We start from the raw sequence: 27516 nt of genomic DNA, 5'->3' as shown, positions 1-27516 counted from the left end.
AAACCACTGGTGTGAATCCAAGAATCCAAAGGCTGAAGAACCTGGAGTCTGAAAATACGTACACTTGAAAATATGTAAACCTCCTTTGTGAAAAGCATCCAGCACAGGAGAAAAATGAAAGCCAGAAGACCACGTTATCTCACTTTCTTCCATCTGCTTTGTTTTTGCTGCACTAGAAGCTGATTGGATGGTGCCCACCCACACGGAAGTTGGGTCTTGCTTTCCCAGTCCACTGACTCAAATGTCAATCTCCTCTGGCAACACCCTCACAGACACACCTAGAAACATTACTTTACCAGGTCTCTAGGCATCCTTCAATGCAATCAAGTAGACACCTAATATTAACCATCACAACAGTTTTCACTTTTATGAATGCCAAGTACAATAATCAAAAGTTGGGAGGATATGGGATGGTTATGAACAGTGCAGGACTGTCCTGCTCTGTCCATCTCAGTGCCAGTCATAGTGTACCCCAATCATTATGACAACCAAAATTTTCCTGAAAATTTCCAAAACTCTCTCTATGTGGCAGAACTCTGTTCTAAAGGAATCAACTCAGGGTTTGGATTCTGCTCTGGTGTGAAATGAATGTTTCTTAGATTCCTATGAATACAATTAACCACAGAAGATGGTTATAATTAGAGATCTTATATTCTAACCTTCACAGAGTCTGACTTAGTAGGACTCAAGTGGGGTTTAAAACTCTGTTTTTCAACAAGAGTTGAAGATGAATCTGATGCAGATCCTTTGTGGAGACACTTTGAGGAAACACTTAAAAATGTGTAAACCTCCTTTGTGAAAAGTCAAAACTTCCATGGGAGTATTAATTAACTATGTCATGCATTTGGCAAACGACAGTGGTCTTCATTTTCTCCTTATTTATCTTGTAGTCTTACCACCTTTAAGTTGTCTTTAAGTTATTCATCAAATTCTGTGAAATTGTCTCCTAATGAAGGTCTTTTCATTAATTGTCAAGTTAAAAGAATGAAGCACAGTGATGCTATTTTTTTAAAATCTCAGAATCTAGCAGATTTATTTACTGCCTATCACGTACAACTGTTTTGAATTAATTTTGTTATGATCCTGACAACTCAAAAAGATTTATCAAAAGTTTTTACACCTGGTACAGGACATAGTGATATTTAAATGAATGACAAATTTATAATTTACAAATGTATTTCGTATTATCGTTTTCTTCTTGCACACCATGCATTAAAAAGTAGACAAACTTCACAGGGAACCTCCTGCAAAGAAAAAATATGGATTATGGCAAGCGTAAAGACTTGAGGAAGACTGATAAGAATCCATGCTTATAAGCTTAAAGGTTTGCATGACAAAGAGTTAAAATGATCAGCTACTTTAAAGAAAACTTACTATATAAATAATCTATTGTATTGATATTTGTGACTGTAAAGTTATTTAAATCAGTATCATTATATCTTGTTTGGGAGGCGTATAACATATTTTGAATATCTTTGTGTGTTTTTGTTCATTCTACAGAAACTGGTATCCATTCTTTTTAAAGCCATATTCACCTAAATGTAAAATGTATCATTAAATTTCAACTTCTAAGTCCACTTCTACTTTCTTATTACCATAAGTCAGTTCAGGAATGAACAGAATTTGTTTCACTTTCGACACACATTCTTGAATTTGAGCGAGATAAATACAGACTATTTAAAATACATCTAAAATATACTTATTGAAATAATTTTATATAGCGAATTAATCATCTCTTATTTTTCAAATATGCCACATGAGTTCTATGAGACTCAAAATATAAAGGTCGTTAACGTGGAAATTTGCTACCGATTTTGGAAGTTCATTGGTTATATTTGCCTGTAGTATATACAATAAAGATTCTTTTCAAACATCCATCTACTTTAAAAGTGGGTGAATGCTGTGAACTCCTGTCTAGACTACCTTAAAATTGGGATATTATAATAAAAAATTAAGATATGTGCAAAATACTTCAACAAATTAAAATGAAAACAGACTAGGTAAAATAACATATGTAGAAAATTGTTTTGTAATAAAATATATAAGTATTAACAGTTTTCTTTGGGTTAAATCATAACTTTATATTAAGATAAAAATTGAATTTGTACTTTTCTTGTCTAAATAATATTTTACATTTGTATAGTATTTAACACTTTTCTTATCATTTATCCTTTATATCAGTTCTGTAATTTAGGTCCTCCTTTTATGTAGTCAATCTTATTTCCAATCTTGGTCCTATCAAGTTTTAATTTCAGCATTGGCAAGTTATATATATTATGTTAAATGTGTATCTTTTTGTTATTGTGAAAATTAAATGATTTATTCTACTAAAGGGTTTACCAAAGTAGGCACATACACATTGTTTGTTGTTATTTTTATTTATATTATATAGATAAGAGATCTGAAGCTCCATGAGAGAAAATAAATAGTTCATATCAGTGTTTCTCACACTTTTAACTTTTTTTAAAAAAATGATGTATAATATGTATACATATTTATGGGTTAAATGTGATATTTTGATATATGCATATAATATATAGTGATCATGTCAGGGTATTTGGGATAGCTATCACCTCAAACATTTATTATTTCTTTGTATTGGGAACATTTCAAATATTATTTTCTAGCTATTTTGAAATACACAATATATTGTTGTTAACTATAGTTACTTTACTGTGCTGTTAAACACTAGAACTTATTCCTCCTTGTTGACTGTATGTTTGCGTCCATTAACCAAACTCTCTTCATCATCCCAGAACCCCTACCCTTCTCAGCCTTGGGTAACCATCATTCTACTCTCTACCTCCATGAGATCGACTTTTCTAGCCCCAACATATGAGTGAGAACATGCAGTATCTGTCTTTCTGTGCCTAGCTTATTTCATTTAAATTAATGAGCTCCAGTTCCACTAATGTTGCTGCAAATTACAGAATTATATTCTTTTTAAGCCCTAATAGTATTTCTTTGTGTATATATACCACATTTCCTTTATCCATTTATCCATTGATGGACACTTTGATTGATTACGACACTGAGGTTGACATGTAGGTTGATGTGATTGCAATTAAAAGTATAAAATACATTTTATTTCACTATCCAATATGTATATTCATATACTTTATATATGAGACAAATGTTTCACAAAGCAAATTTACTTTCCCTGCATGCAATGAACTCAGATTTTTTTTCTATTATATCATACTCTATCTGCTTATGTCCTGGTATTTTTTAAGTTGATCATGACCCACTAAATTGACTTGCCAAAGTATAATTGACTCATAACAAATAGTTTGAAGAACACAACTGTATTCAGATAGGAAATTGCAGAGCTGGCACTTGAACCACTAGTGACTGTAGACTATGAGCACCTTGAGGGCAACAGAAGCCCTGATTCTTCACAACACCAAGAATAGTGCTTTGAAGAGTTGAAAAGGCCTGCTGAGTCATTTATAATTCTAAACCTTTCTGACGAGAACTTTTCTGTGGGTGAATATAGCCATTTTTGCACATAAATGTTAATTTTGTATTAGGCATAGAGGACAGGGAGTTACATGAAAAGAAGTAAAAAGGACTACACTTGAGAACCATTAATAAAACATAAAAAGTTTTGGTTAGGAGGAAACATCTACAAAAAATAATTCTGCAAGAAAGTGAGGAATGGTTTTGAATCACAGACTAGACATGAATCAGCAATGTAACGTGGCAACAGATCAATACCCTTTTGTGCTTCAACACTTCGTAAAACAAGGATGTTCCATTTGCTTTCTAACACTCCAAAGCTGATCAGTAAATGAGTGGTGATCATGAACAATAAGAAGGACCATGGTGATAAAGAGCATATTTGTGATAATCAATGTTTAGCTGAGTTTACTAGGATGGGACTGTGAATCAATAAATTACTCAGCAATCCTAAAATAGCATTTCTATCCATATTTCCCTCTAATAAACTTTAATTGATATTGATATAAAAGTTTATATGAACCCTCTATAAGGTTGACTCCAATTATCTTCCTATCCTTCAGCAAAACTTTTTATTCTCCTTAAAACAAAAGAAAGAAATAAAATGAAAGGTATAAAAATCTAGAAAGTAATTGAAATAGCTTGGTATTATTATAAGAAAAGAGTGCTTCAAATTCACATTGCTTCTTACAAGAAGTAAAATATCATAATCAAATACTGTATACATTATAATCACACACACACGCACACACACACATACAAGAAGCAAGAAGTCTGGACGATATAGAAATTTTGCAAGAGGTTTTACTATTACAATTTGTTTAAAATGTCTAACAATTTGAAGTACTTGAAATACACTTCTTAAAGATTGAAATTCTCTGTTGTAAGTGAAAAAGGGGGTTAACCGATATAGATAGATAGATAGATAGATAGATGATAGATAGATAGATAGATAGATAGATAGATAGATAGATAGACAGATAATATAGTAATCCATAAGAGTTGCATGTGCAGAGGAAATATAAAAACTCTTTTTAACAATTCCACTCAATTTATGACCTCTTCTGAAATACTAAGTATAGCAGTTTTCCTATAACTTTTCACCCAGGCTGGGTGCAGTGGCTTGCACCTTTTAGGAGGCCTAGGCAGGAGGATCACTTGAGTTCAGGAGTTCTAGACCAGCCTGGGCAAAATGGTGAAATCATGTCTCTACAAAAAATACAAAAATTAGCTGGGCCTGGTGGAGTGTGGGTGAGCCTGGCGGGGGGTGGAGTTTGCAGTGAGTCAAGATTGCTTCACTGCACTCCAGCCTGGGTGATGAGAGTGAAACCCTGTCTCGAAAAAACAAGCAAACAAACAAAAACTTTTGACCCAGACACTAACTCACAAGTAATTACTCCTAGAAACAGGGTCCCATAATCTCATAGAAAGTAGCTGAAAATAGTCAGACATTTAAAACTCACCAACCAACTTGTTTTAACACAATTTTCCAAGTGACATTAGATAGCACAAACACAGTTGTAATGGAAGTCCTCAGTATCTACTTCCTTTATTTTCAAACCACTGAGAAATTAAGTCAGTTTCAATGAAAGTAAGTATTTTGGGCCATATTTCATAGCAATTGGTGAAACAATGAATTAAGAAGGTGCAATTTTATCAATGAATTAGTGAGAATATGAAGAATTTCCTCCATAGAAGACGAAGAAAATATTTATCTTCATAAATTTCATTCTCTAGTTTATTTAATCTAGCCTATTTTCAACAGTATTTTTTAAATGAGCTTTTCAACTGCAAGACCCATTAAAAGAGTGGAGTAGAAGACAATATCAAAGTTCTTGGCCAAGTAAGGGAATCATTTATAATTTTTTTCCATTTAAAGAAATAAATATATGCGTTTGAAAATCATTACGTATGAAGTATTTCTTACTATAGATCATGCTCAAAATCTGTAAAATAATTCTGCATAGATAAAGAATGGCTGACAGTGATATCCTGAAATTTGAAACTTGAAATATTTGTATATTAAAAACACAAGAGGTTTACGTTTCAGAATGCATATGTTTTGGAATTCAATGTGTTGGAAGGAGAATCCAGTGTAAGTTATAGTCTTTCTTTTTAAAATTGTTTTTATTGAATTCTAAAATGGATGTCCTAGTTTCACCCAATGTTTTATTAAAAAGAATAAAAAGAAAGCTTAAAGTTTAAAGTTAGATTTCATACTGGTTCACATTTAAAGCTCTGAGCTTATTAGAACTTAGATTGACATATAATGACATACAAATAGGATGTAATGAATAATCAATATTCAACAAAGTATAATGAAGAATGTAATTCATTCATAAAAATGTAGAACTGCAATGAAATTTCAACTATCCAATATTTTTCACTAGCAGTGAGATATGTACTTCACTATCCTTTAATATATTACTATATTTGAATACCGTTAAATTAAGTTTAACTTAAAGCTACCTCCTTATAAGTTTGGCATAAAGGTTTCTCCACACATAGTGAACTGTAACCTAACTGGATGTGAATACAGACTGTAACCTACTCTTTTGCCAATCATCATGTTTCAGCCAGCCAAAGGTGGCCAACTCTTCACACCATGTTCAAATAAGGCAAATGCCATGCAGAAACCAGTCCAGCTATTTTTGTACCTTACTTCAGTTTTCTGTAAGTAAGTTTCCTTTTTCTGTCCATAAATTCTCTCGAAACACATCGTAGTGCTGGAGTCTCTCTGAACCTATTTTGGTTCAGGGGAGTGCCCTACTTGTGAATCATTCTTTGCTTAATTACACTCTGTTAAATTTAATTTGTCTAAAGTTTTCCTTTTAATAATATCAATGTCTTAATATAATTGAGAAAACCTGAGTTAACATTAGAGCATTTTTATTTTCATTCAACTTGTGTCTCAGGTGCCAATTTCCACCCCATCTAAGCTTGGAGCTATATAATTTATTGGCAGAGATTAATATTTCAAAGTTTTAACGTGCTTATAAGCATAATTTAAAAACAGTTAATGAGACGATGATTATTATTATTTTTGCTTGATGATTTGTTGAAGTTCCTTATAGATTCTAAATAGTAGGCCTGTGTCAGATGCATGGTTTGATAATATATTCTCCTATTCTGTAGGTTGTCTGTTTGCTCTGTTGATAGTTTATCTTGCTGTGCAGAAGCTCTTTAGTTTAATTAGGTCACATTTGCCTATTTTTGTTTTCCTTGCAATTGCTTTTGGGGACTTACCCAAAAATTCTTTACCAAGGTCAAAGTCAAGAAGAATATTTCCTAGATCGTGTTCTAGGCTTTTCATAGTTTGAGGTGTTATATTTAATTATTTGACTCATTTTGAGTTAATTTTTGTGCACAATGAAAGGGAGGGTCCAGTTTCAATCTTCTGAATATGAGTAGCAGGTTAGCCCAGCACCATTTATTGAAATAGGGAGCCCTTTCACCATTGCTTGTTTTTCTCGACCTTGTTGAACATCAGATGGTTGCAGGTGTGAAGCTTTGTTTCTTTTTCTTTTTTATTTTTTAAGCTTTGTTTCTGGGCTCTCTATTCTGTTCCATTGATCTACATGTCTGTTTTTGTACCAGTACCATGCTATTTTGGTTACTGTAGCCTTATATTACAGTTTGAAGTCAGACAGTGTGATTCCTCCGGCTTTGTTCTTTTCCCTTAAGATTATTTTGGCTATTCGGGCTCATTTTCAGCTCCATAGCAATTTTAGAATAGCTTTTTTTTTCTCTAATTCTGTGAAGAATGGCATTGGTAGTTTGATAGGAATAACGTTGAATCTGTAAATTGCTTTGTGTAGTATGGCCATTTTGATACTGATTCTTCCAATCCAAGAGCATGGCATGTTTTTTCATCTATTTTTACTGTTCCTTATTTATTTCAGCAGTGTTTTGTAGTTCTCCTTGAATCCCATTAAAAATGAGCAAAAGACTTGAACAAACACTTCTCAAAAGAAGACATACAAGCAGCCAAAAAACATATGGAAACATGCTCTATATCACTAATCATTAGAGAAATGCAATCAAAATCACAATTAGATACCATCTTACATTATTCAGAGTGGCAATTATTAAAATGTCAAGAAACAAAAGATGTTGGTGAGGCCATGGAGAAAAGAGAACACTTATACACTGTTGGTGGGAATGTAAATTGACCCAGTCACTGTGGAAAGTAGTTGGGGGACTTCTCAAAGAACTTAAAATAGAGCTACCATTTGATGTAGCCATCCTGTTACTGGTTATACACCAAAAGGAAAATAAATCATTCTACCAAAAAGACACTTATATGTTTATCACTGCACTATTCACAATAGCAAAGATATGGAGTCAACCCAGGTGCCTACCAGTGGTAGATTGGATAAAGAACATGTGGAACATATACACCATGGAACTCTATACAGCCATAAAAAAGAATGAAATTATGTCCATTGAAGCAACATGGATGCAACTGGAGGCCTTCATCTTAAGCCAGTCAATGCAGGAACAGAAAACCAAATCCTGCACACTTTCACGTATAAGTGCGAGCTAAATAAACATTGAACACATATGCTCATAAACATGGGAACAACAGCCATTACAGATTACTAGAGGGGAGAAGGGAGGAGGGGGAATGGGTTGAAAAACTACTTATGGAGTATCATGCTCATTACCTGGGTGACAGGCTCCATACCTCAAACCTCAGTATCATGCAATATTCTCATGCAACAAACCTACACATGTACCCCCTGTATCTAAAAGTTGAAATAAAAAAAAAATCCAAAAAATAAATAAATGAAAGCAATTAAATGAAATGATGGATATTCAAATTATCCTGATTTGATCATTATACACTCTCTACAGGCATTAAAATATCACATACACCCCCTAAATATATAATACTCCTATTAATATATATCAATAAAAAAGCAATGAAAACCATTTTATAATGCTGTCCATTTCACCAGTTTTCATGGTAACTATAGTACAACTAGTCTGTAAGATACTTCCTAATCTGAGAACTCTAGCTCAATCTGAGAACTCTAGCTCAACCTCTAAATAGGTACTTACTATAGATATACTTTATTATCAGCAGAAAACAAAAGCTTTTATAGTCAAACACATAGAAAATAAATGAAGGATCTCAGAAACTAATCATTTGTCCTTTGTTAAATCTGTCAAGGCTAACTTAGAAAACAGAATCAACAGATGGTATTAATCTTTTGAGAATAACATTTATGTAGACATTTAAGCATATGTTTAGTACATGTGTCTTATTAATTTTGAGGCTAAACTGTAGTTTAATAGAGGAGATGGGTCAAACCAACCAACAAAAAAGCACAGAAATAAATTGTCGGGCACAGGTAAAAAATGGCATTCTAATTTGACACACCAGCATGTATTTTTTTAATTTAAATGCATTGTTGTGCCTTCAGGCCTACAATGGAAATCTTTTGCATAGTGCTGTAAAGTGCAATTAAAGGGTATAATGAAATAATTCTATTTTACATTTCTTATTCTGCCATTCCAGTGTCAGTAACATCCAGCATGTGTTGTAAAAATGGGAGATTAGAAGTGGAGTACCAATAACCTTGTAAAGAATAATATTAGCTGTTCTGCATCCCCCTGGTATCACCCAGACCATTCCGGCACTAAAGAATCGTCACTTTGAAAAAAAGGCAAAAGCTCCTCCAGGCATATCACATGTGAATCCACTGTTTTAATGGATGGAATGGGTTACTGCTTTTCCTCCTTTTCTTTCTAAACATTGTACGTTGAAATTGGCTTTTGTGTGGACGGATTTTTCTGCATAGCTTGATTAATCACGGACATCAGGAAACAGTTGTTCAGAGCCCCCCACCGCCACCCCCATTAAGCTAGGGACAAAAGAAAACACAGTATAATTTCTATTGAGTGCCTAGACAGATAAGTGACAACCTGGAAATTATAGGTTACTATTATTCAGAGGAAAAAAAAAAGTGGCATAACAGGAGATAGGGTGGCTCCAAAACTAGCACTAGCCCTAATACAGTGGAAATAAAACTGGAAGAACAGGGTTGGTACTCAAATATCGGTTTAAGTGAACAATTTATGATTTATTATCTTTAACTTATCACAGTCTATATTAATGTAATAATAGATATTTCACATATAGCGTCTTTTCTCCCAGTATTTGTCTTTTCACTTTCTCGATAGTGTCCTTTAATGCAAAAAACATTATTTTTTAAATTTCATTGATGTTCAATTTATTTACTTTTTAAAGTTTGTTGTCGTTGCTTGAACTTTTGGTATGACATCTAACAATCTATCACCCAATTTAAAATAATGAATTTTACCCATATGTTTTCTTCCAAGAGTTTTATAGTTTTACAACTTACATTTAGATTTTTCCTGTGTTTTAAATAAACTTTTATATATCGTGTGAGGAGACAGATGGTCTCACTTCAAATTTCTATATGTAGATACATAGTTGTCCCAGAAATATTTTTTGAAAGGACTATTTTCCCCATTAAATGATTTTGGCACCCTTGCCAAATATCAGATGACTATAGATCTAACTTAATTTCTGGACTTTCAACTCTATTTCATTAAGCTAAGTGTCTATCCTTATTATAGTTACTAAACTGTTTTGATTACTATAGCTTTGTAGTAAGTTTTGAAATTTGGAATTGTAAGTCCTCTAATTTTGTTATTTTTCATGATGAATTTGGCTACCTGTGTCCCTTGGAATGCCATATAAATTTTAGGACAAGCTTGACAATTTTTTTCAAAAAAGGCCACTGCGATTTTGATAGTGATTGCATTGAATCTATTAATCACTTTGGAAAGTATTGTCATGTAAACAATATTAAGTCTTCTAATACATAAACATGAAATGTCTTTTCATTTTTCAAATCTTCTTAGATTTCTTGTAGCTAAATTTTATAGTTTCCAGTATGCAAGTTTTGTATATCATTGGTTAATTCTAACTATTTTATTCATTTTGATGTCATTGGCATTCAGATTATTTTCTTAGTTTATTTTCAGATTGTTCCTTGCTAATAAACAGAAATATAACTGTTGTTTGCATATTAATTTTGTGTCTTGTGCTACTCACTGAATTTACATATTAGCTCTAATAATTCTTTGTGAATTATTTAGGGTTTTCTATGAAAATCAGGTGTTAATCTGAGGATAGCCTTAAACAGGACAAACCACTTCTCTTTTTCTGCTATCAAGATCCTCTCCGTCTTTTGCTTTTAACAGTTTGATTATAATGTGTCTTGGTGTGTATTTCTTTGTGTTTATCTTACTTGGAGACCATTGAATGTCTTGGATGTGTTTATTTGTGTTTTTAAAACCAAATTTGGTGAGTTTGGGGCCATTATTTCTTTAAAAATTCTAGCTTCCCTTTTCTCTCCCTCTTCTTTCATCTCAGACTCCTACTATCCCCATTTCTTTTATTCCTTAGTTCATGGTTTCGTTTTTCTTTTTAAGGATATGAAGACAGTTAATTTAAAGTATTTGTCTACGGAGTCCAATGTGTGAGCTTCCTTAGGGACAGTTTGCATTAATTTATTTTTTTCCCATGTTTGGGCCATACTTTCGTGTGTGTGTGTGTGTGTGTGTGTGTGTGTGTGTGTTTAGTTTTTTTTTTTTTGCATGTCCCATAATTTTGTTGTTGTTGTTGTTGAAAACTGTAAATTTTGAATGTTATAACATAGTAATTATGGAGATCAGATTCTCTCGCTTTCCGGTGTTTGTTGTTGCTGCTCTTTGTGGTTGTTAGGTTGTGTTGTTGTTGTTGTTGTTGTTGTTGTTCACTGACTTTTCCAAATGACTTTTGCTAAAAATACATTCGGTGTTGCCTGTGATCTCTGAAATCTCTCTTCTTTTAACTTAGTGATAAGCTAGTGGTCTGATAAATTTCCTTGAACACCTGGAGCAAAGCAAATAAATAAAATACTTTCCTGGACTGTGCTAATTGGTTCTAGTTGAATAGCTTCTTTTATGCTTAGCTAGTCTGTTTACAACACTGCCTTATCTTTTGCTTCCTATTTTCCATGATCCTAAAGATGAGCCAGATGGAAAAGCTTAGGATCTTATCAGGTCTTTTCTGAGCATACATCACTTGATGAGTATGTGTGGCTTCCTAGATTCAATGGCATAGGTAGAATATTTAAAAATTCTTATCTCCCAAATTATCTCACTGCCCAGCTTATTTTCCCCAGGCTTTCAGTGTGTCTATTATTTGACAGAACCCTTATCTTTTGCCCAGATGACAGTGACTTGTTTATTTGCCTTTTAATGTTTTCTAGGCATGCCCTCTGTGTAGGTGCTTTTCAACTCTGAGAAATGTCCTGGGTAGGTGAAACAAAGGCAAGCCTCTTACCATCAATACTTCAGGAGGGAGCCTCCGGACAGATCCAGACAGACAGACATAATTCCTTGAGAACAATTATATACTACATCTTCTAGATTTAGGGACCCATTCAAGAATGTGGGCTTCCATCTTCAAAATTGCCACCAAGCAAGGGAGAAGAATGGGAAAAGGGATAATTAAAAAATCATAAAGTTCTTTATCAAGTTTCAATCACCTATGTTTTAATTGAGCGTTTGGTTGGTTGTTGTAAGCACTTGACAATTTTCCAGAGTTCCAAATTGATTTAGATTTTACTCCATTTTTTTGGTGTTTCTGTAAAGGGCTGGAACCTTGGCATTCCCTACTCTACTGTTTTCACTGATGTCACTCATTAATGGATAGGTTTTGATTGATTTATCTCTTTATCATGAGTTATGCTTTCCTGTTTCTTTGCATGTCTGATGAATTTTTATTGGATACCAAACATTATTAATTTTATCTTACTGGGTACTGGATTTTTTGTATCTTTAGAAATATTCTTGAATTTTATTTTAGGACTCAATTATGTTACTTGAAAATATTTTGATTCCTCCAGGCTTTGCTTTTAAGAAGTCTATGTAACTATAAATATGTAAAATTACCTCGTTTCAACTAAAAAATAAAAAAGCAAATTTCTTGAAATAAAAAACTCAAATTTAAAAAATAAAAGTAAATACATAGCTAAATAAGTAAAAAGATGCTATTATTAAAAGGAAAAGAAGTTCAAATGAGTCCAAATCACTGCACAGTTTAGGGTTAAATATTCCCCACTGTTATGGGCTGAATTGTGTCACCTCCCCACCCCCTTTCATAAGTTGAAGTCTGTTTTAGCTTGGTCAGGCTGATATAACAAAATGTCATAAGCCAAGTGGCTTGTAAACAGCAGAAATTTAGTTCCTAAAGTTCTGAAAGCTGAGAAGTCCAAGATTAAGGTGGCACCAATCTACCATCTGGTGAAGGCCCACTTCCTGGCTCATAAATGAAAGTCTTCTTACTGTGTCTACACATGGTAGATGGGGTAAGAGAGCTCTTCAGGACCCCTTTTATAAGGGAATTAATTTCATTCATTAGGGCTCCACCTTCATGACCTAGTCACCTCCCAAAGGGTACATTTCCAAACACTATCACACTGGGGGTTAAATTTCAACATACGAATTTGATGGGGCTCAAAAATATTCAGTCTATAGAAAAGCTCTAACCGTCAATGGCCCTATAGTTGAAGATAGGGCCTTTAGGGAGGTAGTGAAGGTAAAATGAGGACCTAAAGGTGGAGAGATCATCCAATAAAATTAGTGGAAAAGACAGAAGAAAAAGAAAAAGAAAAGAAGAAGAAAAAGGAGGAGGAGGAGGAAGAGAAGGAGGAGGAGGGAAGAAGGAAGAGGAGGAGGAGAAGGAGAAGGAGAAGGAAAAGGAGAAGGAAAAGGAGAAGGAGAAGGAGAAGGAGAAGATAAGAAGAAGGAGAAGAGTCACCAGAGAACTCTCTCTCTTCGTGCAAATAAGGAGGCAAGGCTAGGTGAGGACACAGTGAGAAGGTGGCCATCTACCAGCCAGGAAGAAAGCCCTCAGCAATAACCAAGTTTGCTGGCACCTTGATCATAGAATTGTATCCTCCAGACTGTGAGAAATTAAATGCCTGTTGTTTAAGCCACCCAGTCTGAATTTTTTTATGGTTGCCCTAGCATATACTCACATTGATATAAGATACCTTTGGGTACTCTCCCAATATCCCATGAGTCATAGTGTTTTTCTATGTTGCTTATAGGAAAATGCAGTATTAAATAACTACGGGATACTAGGTTTAATACCTGGGTGATGGAATAATCTGTACAACAAACCCCCATGACGTTTACCTATGTAATGAACCTGCACATCTTGCACATGCACACCTGAACTTAAAACAAAAGTTAAAAAGAAAATGGAAAAGGCAGTATTCCAAGCCCTATTTGAGAAACAGATTCTGTTTCTGTCAATACTGTTGGTTGTTTTTTTTTTTTTTTTTTTAATCTCCAATTGTTTCCTCACACATGTATGCTAATCAGTACTCAGCTGAATACTTGAGTGCTCACTTGAGAATTCTTGTCTCAAATGAAGACTGCACATCTCTGGAGTTGTCTCTTATGAAGCTCCTCTCTTCTCTCTTACTCTGCACTGTGAACTAGAACTGCATTAGTCTTCCCACTTATCTGTTCACCTCAGCCAGTCTGCTGAGCTCAGCCTGCATCCTGCCTCCATACACTGTATTCATGAAACTCTTTTAAGGTAATAATCTGGGGTAATTGCGGCTCACTGTGTTTGATTCCCACTTCAATGGGATCAATGTCTTTTTTTGCCTGATAATCAGTGTTGTGAAAATTGTCAGTTTATATATTTTTCCATTTTGTATGTGCCTCAGAGAAGAAAGCAAAGCTGATCCCTGATAGTCCTTGGTTAAAAGTGGAAGTTTCTGCTATTTATTATCAACTTGATTTTAAGCAGTGATTCTCTGTTTCCACATATATTAAATAGAAGTAATGACTTCGCAGGAGTAAACATTAAATATTATATTATACTTGTCAGTAGATGACCATAGTGAGAGAAAAATAAAATTTGACTCTGGAAAACATAGGTAAAATCACCAGAGATTCTAAATATTCAGATAAACAGGAAACTAGAGATTAACTTAGTTATGGAAAATAATTTCAAATATACTAGACCATTCTTGAAATATCTGTGACTACCTATGGTTTTGTAAAGAAAAAATAGATTGTCAATATATATTTTTCAGTAGAGAACATACAGTTTTCTTTTATTACAGTAAAAAAAAAGGAGTCTCAGTTTTGTTGTGGAGTGACTGTTCCTTGTCAAGACTTTTAGTGATGCTGTAAACACATTCGTTGCCAGGTCTCTTTAGGAAGGGAGTAGTTCGGTGTTACACTGATTATTTAAGTGACATTGGTTGTTCCAAGTTGATTCCTCCCAGTTATTTTTCAGGTCTATTTCTACTTGTGATTAGGGAGTGACAGCTTATGTAATGTTCATTTGAGGCAGAGGTGAGATTCCTTTCTTGTTCATGTCCCCAGGTGAAGTCCTTCTTTCTGACAAATAAGGACCTGGAACAAGAATCTGATTGTTTCCACTGTTCAATCTTACTTCAAACTTTAGTTCTCTGTTAGAATTTATTTTCTGTATAAGAGAGAAAGCACTATTCAAACAGACCCAAAAGAATAATTCTCATGTAAGAAAGTACTCTCTACTGGCTTCACTACCATTGTTCCAGTATTGCCTTAAGCTTCATTTTCCATCATGGGCTTGGAAAACTTGCTGCTGACAAAGAATGAAAAAGTAACGCTAGTCTCGGAAAAGTTACCTAATTTTCGTTACCTTTATGACAGTTGCATTTCTATCCTTGTCACACGACTCTATTTCTCTTCCAACATGTCCCATATTTTAAACTCAGTCTAGGATTAACTTGATGAAGCTATTAGTGTCCAGGATTTGGAACCCAAGTTTCTGTCCAGATTTTACACATGGGTTATTCCCACCTATGTTGACTCATAAAACCCCACAGTTACATGGGACTGTAGAAGCTGCCTCCTGCCATTGTCTTTTCCTTGTAGGAATCTCTTACACAAATTATTTCATTCATTGTAACTCAGTCATTACGTTAGTCATATATTTTTTTTATTAAGAAATATTTTTCACCCTTACTAAGTGATAGGCCATATGTAAAGTGATGGAGATAAATCAGTGAGCAAAAACCGGGAGTGTTTCAACTTCGGCGTCAAAATGCCCAGTGATGCCTATTCACCATGCCAAACAGCACTATCTTTCATTTTTCAATTCAAATTTTGAAATAAGTTTTATATAAGTATAGCTAAAATCTCTCTTCCTATAATTTCAGCCATCATCTTCCACCACCATGCCTAGTGCTAGCCTCTGGAGAATAATTCTCCTTATTTTCTCAGTAGGCAATACTTTTATTTAACTATAATTATACCTCTCAGTATCATGACACTTGGATTCTCTAAAAGTGGCCCAAGAGGCAAAGCTGGAACCATGCAGCAGGACAGTCAGAAATTTGGGGGAAGATATAAATAAAACTGTACTAGCATCGTTTTCTAATGTACGGAAAGAGTTTGTTAGTACAGCTGTTAAATAAAATGAGATGGCTTGGGTTTAAAGTTATACTGCTCTATTTGTCTCCAGGAATTACAATCTCCATGAATCGAATTCCTATGCTTTTGAAAACAAACAAAAACAAAAACGTTTTTTCAACTTATTATTACCCAGCCTACTTTTACAAATATTTTATTTTGAAATAATTATAGATGCATTGGAAGTTTTAAAGAATTATACTCTAATGTTAATATCTTGCATAAATATAGTATAATACAAAACCCCCAAAATTTACAATTTACAGAACTGATTTAGATTTCCTCAGTTTTATTACATATACACTTACAATTACTTGACATACTTTTATCTTCATAATGATTCTGTAAGGTAGGTTTTTATAGTACCATTATATATGTGAGAGAACTTAAGTCAGAGGCTTACTAACTTTGATTATAAGTTATTGGTATGATCAATTAAGCCTATGAATGATTTGCCTGCATCAAAAGTATGTCTTCTTTCCTCTAAGGGATTAGTTTTACATTGAGAGATTCAAACTTTTGTTCTTAGGTTTCTATCTCTATTTCTTGACTCTTATGTCTTTTTTTTCCTTTTCATGTGTCTAACTCTGTGCCTCACTCTCTTAAATCTGTTTTATTATTCCTTTCTTCAAATCCCTAGATCCTCACTTCTTTCTCGACCTTTGTAAAATAGCAATAGAAACGTGAACTTCTTCATTGTCTCTAAGGAAATCATTGGCACATCCCTTAAATCACTTCCCTTTCCTCCTTCTCTAGGTATTACTTATCTTTCCTCCTTCTCTAGGTGTTACTTCCCTTTCCTCCTGCTCTAGATTCTTTCTTATTCTCACAGGAACTTGCTCCAGATTATCATAACTTTCCCTCTTCCTATTTGTCTCTGAGCAACAACTCTTTACCATGTTGCAAGATAAAATCTTGTCATTATGTGAAATTCTCTTTAACACTTAACCCTAGAATAATTTTCTCTTCCATTTAATATAATTCAAAATACTCTTTTAGGCAACCTTTAATATTATATGAGTTTATGTATTTTTGTTAACCCAGTATTTTGATTAATATATGCAACTTTGTTTTTAAAACACTTACGCATTTGTGAGTTTTCATTTTATATAAAAATTAAACTACTTAACATGAAAAAGGAAAGTGTGAATTCAGCCAGTGACTGTTTCATGTAATCCACTGTGGCTTTTCTAAAATACCAGTTAGAGGACATAAAACTATCCTACAGAGTTTTATAATTTCTACTCTTAGAAATGAAATAGATACTTTACATTTAAGTTTTTCATGTCAATATTTGTGGCCAGGTCACTTTAGAATGATGCAACATTAAGATAACTCTAGGAAGTGGCTTTATTCATTTTATTTACTTATATTTTTATGTTTTGAGACACGGTATCACTCGTACTCCAGGATGAAGTGCAGTGGCTTGATCTTGGCTCACTGCAGCCTCAACCTTCTAGGCTCAAGCAATCCTTGCACCTCAGCATCCCAAGTAGCTGAGACTATCAGCATGCCACCACACCCAGCTAATTTTTGGATTTTTTGTAGAGATAGGGTTTTGCCATGTTGCCTAGGCTGATCTCAAATTCCTCATCACAAAGGATCCACCTACTTCAGCCTCACAAAGTGCTGGAATTACAGGCACATGCCATCATGGCAGGACAGGAAGTGGCTTTAGGAAGTATCTTTATAGTGATTCATGAGCTTAGGAGATATTTTACCATAGTCAGTGGCAGACTAGGAATATTAAAAATTGAAATGCCAATATATGCCAATTTTTGCAGACAATAAACACTCAGATAGATCATTGACAAAATGTGCAAGCCAGATGCTTCAGAGAGAATTAAGTCACAAAATGTCCAAAAGATACTTTTTCATCATCCATTGACGTTATCTAAGCATATGAGAATTGGAAGAACTGCAGAACAATTAGCATATCAGGGCATTCCTCCCACCATATATATGGGGCATTGTTTTACATATGTGTGCTGGAAATTTACCTTTTCATATCCAATGGTAGTTTCTGTTTCTTTTATCTGTTGTTTCAACATCTATTTTTAAATTTGTCTATACATGTAACCGTATCATTAAAGACCTTTTTTAAAAAATGAGGCAAAAAAGTTTTGGAATATTTTAAGAATCAGTTGATTTTGTGACTTCAGGGATGATCAAACACTTAAAGATGTAACGTTTCACTCTATTTCTTTAAAAATAAGAAACATATTGGTAATAAAACAATTAACAATTTAAAATTTAGCATAGAGATACTACATGCCCTGCATTCGGGTTCAGAAACCCAAAGTTTACAAGCAAACATATTTTAAGAATTAACTTATCAGCTATTAACTTGAAAGAGATCCAGTGGTTTTATTTGTATGAAAACAGAACTGTGAGATGTTTGCCAAAAAAGTGATATAAACTGCATAAATATTAATAGCATCAAAAACAAGGTTTGTAAGTATTACATAGTCTGCTAGATCATATGTTCTATAATACAGTCATGGTTTCCTGAGCTTTAGATATAAATCTCCCTTTTCATCTAACTAATGTTCATATAGAGATTTATTTGGTCCATCAAACATTACTGGATCAGAATATATCACCTTTTAAATCTCTGATATCTTTCTACATTGACATCAATATTCATCTATTCATATTACCTTGAAAATCACAATTATTTTTTAAAGGTTTTCCTCTCTCAGAAGGCCCTAACTTCTTTCTCATAACCTTTCAATAAGCAAACATGTTGATTTTACTCTTCTGGTATCTATTGCATCTGACCCATCAACTTCCATCCACAAATTTCATAGTATGGTATAAAGAACACTAAATTAGAAATCGGAGGAGTGGAATTTACTATGATTCTTTAAGTGTATCTCCAAACCTACCCACTATTTTTAGGATATTTTGGAGACATGCATTATGCTATGATTTGAATGTTGTTCCCCTTCAAAACTCATCCTGAAACTTAACTGCCATTGTAACAGTATTAAGAGGTTGTACCTTTGAGAAATTATTAGAACATGAGGGCACTACCCTGATAAATTAGTTTAATATATTAATAAAAGGGCTTTCATGAGTGGGCTCTCCCTCTTGCCCTTCTGCCTTCTACCATGGAATGACACAGCAAGAAGACCTTTCCCAGATGCTAGCTTCTAAATCTTGGATTTTTCAGCCTTCAGAACTGTGAAAAATAAATTTCTGTTCATTATAAACTACCCAGTCTGTGGTATTCTGTAAGAGCAGCACAAACCAGACTAAGATACATTATATCCCTAGCACTCAGCAAAACATATTGCCCACAGGTTTCAGTGATTATGGGATTACATTGAGTTTCAATTTGAAAGGGTTATTGGAAAATCAGAAATGGGGTGTTAGAATGCCTTATTAACTTGTCTTTTTATCTCTACATTCACTTTTCAGAAGAGTCTGTTAACTTCAAATTCAACAAGATCAAAATCCAAGACTTTACCTTCCCTGAAAAAGACTATTTTTCCTACTAATTTTTTTGTCTTGAAAAACTGTCTCACCATGTACTCAGTATTTCAAGCTTAGGATCATGTCATATGCATAAGGTAAGGACTGACATAAAACCTCATCTCTTTTCCAATTATCAGTTAATTCTTTATAAAGACAACTAAAAACATGTCCCTATTGCCTTATCTCTGTTTCAAATGCTCTAATTCATACTCATCACCTTTTTTGCAATAACTTACTCTCTGATACGCTTACTCCAGTTTACCTGTAGTGCAATCAATTTTCCACCAGGATCATCCCTTGAAACTACAGATTTAATCAGTTTTTGTTTTCTGGCTGCAAACACCATAGCCTACATTTGTGATAGGACTGTACAATTAATTCATACTACAGTTACATGTGCCAAGTATACAAAGATGGATTATTTCTTCCAAAATTGATCTGAGAACAATCGTGAAAGAGGTTTTTCATATTAACCACAAAACTGATAGCTACTAGAAAATTTTAGACAGTTTCCTTTTAATTTTGAAGAGAGTAGAAAGCTAGTAAAGTATAAGAATCTTCAGATCATTGTTCACATGACAAAGAAACCAAGACAAGTGAGCATAGTATATGGTGTCAGTTTTCTTCTCAAGGCATTTTCTTTTTATTTTTCAATTGTACTGCTTATATTGACTTAATATTTGTGTTAATTTGACTTTAATTATTTAGATATTGAGAATATATAACTAGCAAATATATTTCAACTTTAATGGATAAATTTGTTTTTAGTTTTAATGGACAAATAGCAATTTTGTTTATAGTATATAATGTGATTTTTTTTATTTCAATTTTTAGATACAGGAGGTACATGTGCAGATTTGTTACACAGGAATATTGCATGATGCTCAGGTTTGGAATACAGATTCCTATCCCACAGGTAGTGAGGAGAGTACCTGATAGGTAATTTTTTAACTAACACCTCCTCCACTCTCTAGTAATCCACAGTTGTCTACTGTTTCCATGTTTATGTCCATGTGTACTTGATATTTAGCTCCCACTTATACGTGACAAAATGCATTATTTGATCTTTTGTTTCTACATTAATTTGCTTAAGATTATAGCCTCCAGTTGCATCCATGTTGCTCCAAAAGATATGATTTCACTTTTAATAGTTGCATTGTATTCCATCGTATACATGTACCACATGTTCTTTATTCAGTCTATCATTAATGAACACCTGGGTTGATATCATGTCTTTGCTATTGTGAATAATGTAGTGATGAACACATGAGTTTATGTGGGTTTCTTTTGGAGAATAATTTATTATCTTTTGCGTATATACCCAGTACTTGGATTGCTGGATCAAATGGTAGCTCTGTTTTAAGTTCTTCGAGAAATGTCCAGACTATTTTCCACAGTGGCTGAACTAATTTACATCCCCATCAACAGTACATAAGTGTTCCCTTTTCTCCACAGCCTTGCCAGTATTTGCTGTTTTTTGGCTTTTTAATAATCACCTTTCTTTTTCTGACTGAACATTTAAGATAGCTATGCCTTACGTGGTCAGGAATTTCAAAGACAAGGAAGAAAATGACTATACAGTATAAGATCAGAAGGATGTTATGAACTACAAAATAATAATTGAAATCAAGACCTTCAATATGGTTTAACAGCAGATTAGGAAATGTTGAATAGAGGATTAATAAACTGGAAGACAGAGCAGAGGAAAGTATCTATAGAGGAATAGAGAGAAAGGGGTTGGAAATATTTTTAAAAGGTACAAGGAGCAATGAAATTTTCTATTTTATAATTAATTGGATTCCAAGAGGAGATGAGAAAGAAGATATAACAGAAGGAGTAATTGAAGAGATACAGTAGAACCCCCCTTATCAGTGGTTTTGCCTTCTGTACTTTGTTACCCACCCTCCACCCCAATGTGACAATATTAAATTCAAAATTCAAAAAATAAACAACTTCTAATATTTGAATCACATGTCATTCTGAGGAACATGATAAAATCTCTTGCCATCCCACCTAGGATATGAATAATATATTTGTCCATTTTATGTACATTATATAAGCTACCTGCGTGTTAGTCACTTAGTAGCCTTATCAGTTATCAGATCAAAAAATATATAGGCTTTGATATTATCTGCAGTTTCAGGCAGCCACTCAGGGTCTTGAAATGTATCTTCCATAGATAAAGGAGAACTACTGTACTTGGTAACAGAAAATACATAAACCGGAAGGTAGAGCAGAAAAATATCTATAAGAGGAACACAACATTGCAAAACTGAAAATGCCATCAAATCCATTGATTCAACAAGTACTGTTACACCTACGCAGGAATAATGAAAAGGTCATATTAAGCCATATGAGAGTTGAACTGCTGGAATCCAAAGACAGAGAAAAGTTTAAGAACTCATAGAGTACATAGGACCCCTTATGTTAATAGAGACATCAATTACTCTTTTAAGTAAAGCTCATATTTTCTGTTGATTTCTATTCTAGCCTCTGCTTCTTTCCAAGGGGTTGTGTAAATAAGTATATGGGACAGGATGGGCTTCATGCGGCTCATTTATACACAGAATAACTGGCCCTCACATCCTCGTAATATCTTCTGGCTTCTCTGGATTTAGTGGCATCTTATGTCTTTGTGAACGTTGTTTACTCAAGTTGGAGGATGATAAAAGTTGTGGTGGTATACGTTTTAAGTTAACTATAGCTCAGTTGTACTATATACCTACCTTGTTTTCATTTTGGACTTCTGAATTTCTCCTATGGCCTCCATCTGGGCTCATGTACAATTTTTTAAATCTCTATTTCTATTCTAAATATTCTAAACTCTTCCATGCTCAAACCCACTTATAAAATCAAGTCAATGCCTCTGACCTAGGAAAAACATCAAGCATGAAGTCATGCATTCTTCAAAATAAAATTTATTTTGCACAGGATGGACTAAAAAAAATCCTACATGTTCTTTCAAAACTTGATTGCAGATTGTATTGGTAGTCACCACCTCAATTATACCCCATATGTTAAATACATTTAACTATTCCCTCCTTCCTGAAAAGTAGAACTAATTTTATGGCTCCAGGCTTGGTTTGTACTGTATCCTCTTCCTATAATGTCATTCTCCAGTTTTCTTTCTGAAAACCTTACTTCAATAGCATGATCTATCTATAGTTAACACTGATAATTTTAGACAGAAAATTCTTTCCTACATGTTTTTCTAGTTTTTTGAATATAATACTAATTGAGTAACTGTCACATGGTATTAAACTTTTCTCGTGGATTCTCTAAACTGTCTTTGGGAGAAAGTGTGCTTTATTTTTTATATCTTCGTTATATAAAACACTATTAGACCCAAATTAATGCTTAATGAATGTCTATCAAGTTTCAAACAGTGATAAGAAACCTCTGCTGTTTGGTTTCCCATCGTTTTTGTATTGTACTATAATTGAATTTAGCCAAATTTAAACATTTATGCATTGCAACAAATTTCAATGTGTTTAAAAATTGAAATTGTTAAATTTGCAGTGTATTTATCTGAATTTGTTTATATAGGGATGAATTTAAGAAATTCAGTAATGTTGGTAGCAATCAGATATAAGAAAATGCAACTGTTTAAATTAATGGAAAATGTGGACATTTCTTCAAAAGAATCAGTCAACACTAATGTTTATTAATGAGGTAATGCATAAGTTATTATAGAAATGAAATAATAGGAAATTGATTCTTATTTTTCAGTAATGTCTTATTATTAGGTTTCTGTCTTTCATAGGATCAGAAAATTCTAGGTAATTATGCTGCTTTTTCATTTTTCTAACTTTTTTTTCTGAAATGTGAATTACTTAGCTGTTGTCATGGGAATGTGGCTAAGAGGAAATGAACTACATAGTAACATTATTGTTATTTGCTGCCACTAACACGTTCATAAAAATAGGGAAACACATGAAGTCTCTCAAGGACAAGGCTCTCACTAGAAACTTTTCAGTTTATGCTTTTGAAAAAATCTATCCCCAACAAAGTTGAAAATGATAACAACAATAACAAAGAGTCAAGTAAAACAACAGCTTTACCAGTATGCACCACAATATCATATTAGAACTACAAATGGGAATTGGAAGCACATTATATATGCAAGAAAAGTATGCATGCACTTATCAAGATTTCTGTAAAATATTGCGGCACATAAAGACATTGTTAATTTATCTTTACATAGTCAGTCATACATTATTTCAGAATTATTTTTATGTGCTTCCAACTTAATAAAATATGCCACTTTTTTCTATTCTTCTTCACTGTTACTTAACTTCTTTATGACATTAACAAAAAAAAATTGAATTACATACTTAATTAGCCATAACGATTTCAGGAATTTGAGAGAACATTTCTGGAGAAGTAGAACTGCAAATGATGATTTAGAAAGGCAAGCAAGAATGGTAAGATAAATTTTAGTGCTGCATGCACACATTCTTATATACGTACCCTCATATGTATCTTTTATTGGGTACCTATCTCTGTATACATGAGAAATTTAAAACAGAATATTAACTTGTATAGTATATATGTATACTAAGGATTTAAAGGGCACATATTAGATTGGCCCAGGAGTGCCTTTTAGTCCAAAGACTAATGGGGCCCCATTTTAGCCTCTTGGATGTCTGCCACAGCCCCTTTTCAGTTTCAGGAATATTTGAATATCCACAATTTTGACAATGCAACAACTCTAATAACTTCTAAGCCATGGAACATTTGTATTTAGGGATTTTACATAAACACCTCTGCAGACATTCACTTAGTTTGCTAAAACAAAGAAACAACTACAGAAAGCAAGGTACCATTTTAAAAATGCTAGCTTGTCTCCATTTAGACCTTTGAGTTCATCTTTCTCTACTCTACTATATTCCCTTTGAAGCTGAGTTGTATGAATTCTATTATCTAGGTTCCTTTGCCATTTCATTTCTTTTTAAGATTGCTGTGGCAAAAGATCAGAAGATGGAAGAGAGAGAGCTTAAGGTATTCAGTCCCCTTTGTTACTTTCCTACAAGGCCTTGGTGAATGTGCTCTCGAGGCCTTGTACTCCTTTATCTATGCTTCCAGCTCTTAGCAAGCAGTCAGTTACCCACAATTACAAATGCTACAGGTAAAAGTAAATTTATATTGTCCCTTCTGGCTGACAGGCCATATAAAAATTGAGATAACCTTTTCCTTCCACAAAATATCACACTAGTCATTTACATTGATGACAGTATGCTGACTGGAAGTAATGAGAACTAAGTAGTAGTCACTCTTGACTGATTGGGAAGATATATTTGTGTGTCAGAAGGTAGGAAGCAAATCTGACAAAATTCTGGGGTCTTTTACCTCAGTGTAATTTCTAGGGGTCCAGTGGTGTAAGGCATGTAGAGATATCCCTTCTAAGGCGAAGGATAAGTTGTTGTATCTAGCCCTTTCTACCACCAAAAAAGAGCCATGAAGTCCATTGAACCTCTTTGCATTCTGGAGGCATGATATTCCTCATTTGGGTGTGTTACTGTGTCCCATTTACTGACTCAAAAAGCTGTTAGTTTTGAAGGAATCTCAGAATGACAGAAGGCTCTATGACAGGTCCAGGTTTCTCTGCAAGCTGCTCTGCCAATTGTGCCCTATGATTCAGCAGATCCAATGGTGTTTGAATTGTTAGCAGCCCATAGGAATGCTATTTGTACCTTTAGGCAGGCCTGTATAGGTGAATCAGAGTTCAGACCCTTAGTGGTTTGAAGGAAGGCCCTGAAATCCTCTGTATGTAACTAATCTCCTTTTAAAAATCAGCTTTTTGCTTGCTACTGGGCTTTAGTAGAGACTGAACACGTAGCCATGGTTGACCAAGTTACCTTGTGACCTGAGGTAAACAACATGAACTTATTATTATCTGATCTACCAAACCACGAAGTTGAGTGTGCACAGCAATTCTCTATCATGAACTGAATGTGGTATGTAGAAGATTGAGCCCAAGCGGGTCCTGAAAGCACAGGTTACATGAAGTGGTACAAATGCCCATGGTTTCCACTCATAATACACTGCCTCCTATTTCCCAGCCTGCATCTATGGCCTCATGGGGAGTTTCCTATGATCAGTTGACAGAAGAAGCAAAGGCTTGGACCTGGTTTACAGGTGATTCTGCATGATATGCAGGTACCACTCAAAAGTGGATAGCAGCAGCACTACAGTCTCTTTCGGGGACACCCCTGAAGGGCAGTGGTGAAAAAATTTCTCCCAGTGGGCAAAACTTTGAGCATCGCACTGGTTGTTCACTTTGCTTGGAAGGAGAAATGTGATTATGTACCAATTCATGGGTTGTGGCCAATGGCTTGCTGGACAGTCAGGAACTTGAAAGGAACTTGATTGGAAAACTGGTGACAGGGAAATTTGGGGAAGAGGTATGCAGATAGAACTTTCTGAAGGAGCAAAAACCATAAAGATATTTGTGTCCCATAGGAATGCTGACCAAAGAACAACCTCAGCAGAAGAAGATATCAATAATTAAGTGGATAGAATAACATATTTGTGGATACCAGTCAGCCTCCTCCTCAGGTCACCCCTGTCATCACCCAATGGGCATATGAACTAAATGTCCATGATCTCAGGGACAGAGGTTATTCATGGACTTTGAAAATGTGGATTTCTACTCGTCAAGGCTGAAATGGCTACAGCCACTGCTCGGTGCCCAATCTGCTACCAACAGAGATCAACACTGATTCTCCATTAGTGAACCATTCCTTGGGTTAGTCAGCCAGACGATGTGGCAGGATAATTACATTGGACCACTTCCATTATGGAAGAGTTTCACAATGGAAAATTTATTACATCAACATAGTCATCCTCATACCACCAATAAGAGAGTCTTCTGCACTCATGTCTTGGAATCCATTTGACAGTTGCCTCCTAAACTAAAGTACTGGTTTTACTCTCTCATTCATCCTCTAATTTTTTCCCTTCTATTTATTATTATGGGAATTTCCTTGACCAAATTCTTCATCAACAGAATCTCTGAATAACTATCAATCAAACTGCATGTCCAACAGAGGATACAACTGCTCCTTCAGGAATAATATCACCAAGAAAAATCTGACTGTGATGAATATTTCACTCAGTCATTCCCTACTTAGGATATCCCTAATCCCTGAGTTTTTCAAAAACAATGTCTCTGAGCCTTTCTTAAATACGAAAAGGAATTTACAAGGCTGATCAAATGCTGTGTTTCACATAAATTCAGGCTGGCTTGACAAAGGCAACTGACCTCAAACTTTTTACATGAACTTTTTGCACCGTATCTTAGTTGCTCCATTTCAGGCCCAAACTCCCTCCCATGTACCTCAACCTTCCCCTTATTATAATATTTGATACAGTTTGTTAAATTTCAAGACATCCTCCTAGCAGTTTTGGTAGCACTCCCTTCTTCTTTCCACACTCATGGTCTCTGTATATAAAATCTGTGCTCATGCACCCCTTACTGGAGACTTTTATGGGCTAGGCTTTGAACATCTCCCTATTGCAATAGTCTTCCTGAGTAAAGTATTTTATTATTAACATCTGGACTCATATGTTGATTTTGACAACAGATAATCTGCCTTAATCTGTAAAGACATTTTTAGCTCTCCAATTTAAATGCATTCTGAAATACCTACTAATAATACAGTATGCATTTTTTTCCATCCAACTAAACTGTGTCCAGCTTTCAACCAGTTCCAAATCCAATACATGATTGTTGCTTTCTAGACTATCTTAGACCCAAGTGTGTCATAAAATCTAATAAGGCAGTGCCTGATACTTTCCTAGTATCTTGGAATATAAATGCAAATTGTAAGCAGTTTACAATTATGACTTCTATCCAGAAAAGCAAGAATAATTTATTCAATCTAGGTGTGATAATGAGAGCCAGCTAGAACTTGTGCTATGAGGGAATATTTATCACACTTTACATTAAAACTACTCAAAGTGAAAATTAAAACAAAAATAATTCTATTTTGAAAACTAAATGTACCTGTCAAAGAAACCTATAAAAATATAACTTACTCCTAAATAATTAGTTTTTATTAATAAAGG

This window comes from Macaca thibetana, chromosome X, assembly GCF_024542745.1.
Source record: "Macaca thibetana thibetana isolate TM-01 chromosome X, ASM2454274v1, whole genome shotgun sequence".
Classification (NCBI taxonomy): Eukaryota; Metazoa; Chordata; class Mammalia; order Primates; family Cercopithecidae; genus Macaca; species Macaca thibetana.
The sequence above is the reverse complement of the archived record's forward strand: the minus strand, read 5'-3'. Positions refer to the sequence as shown.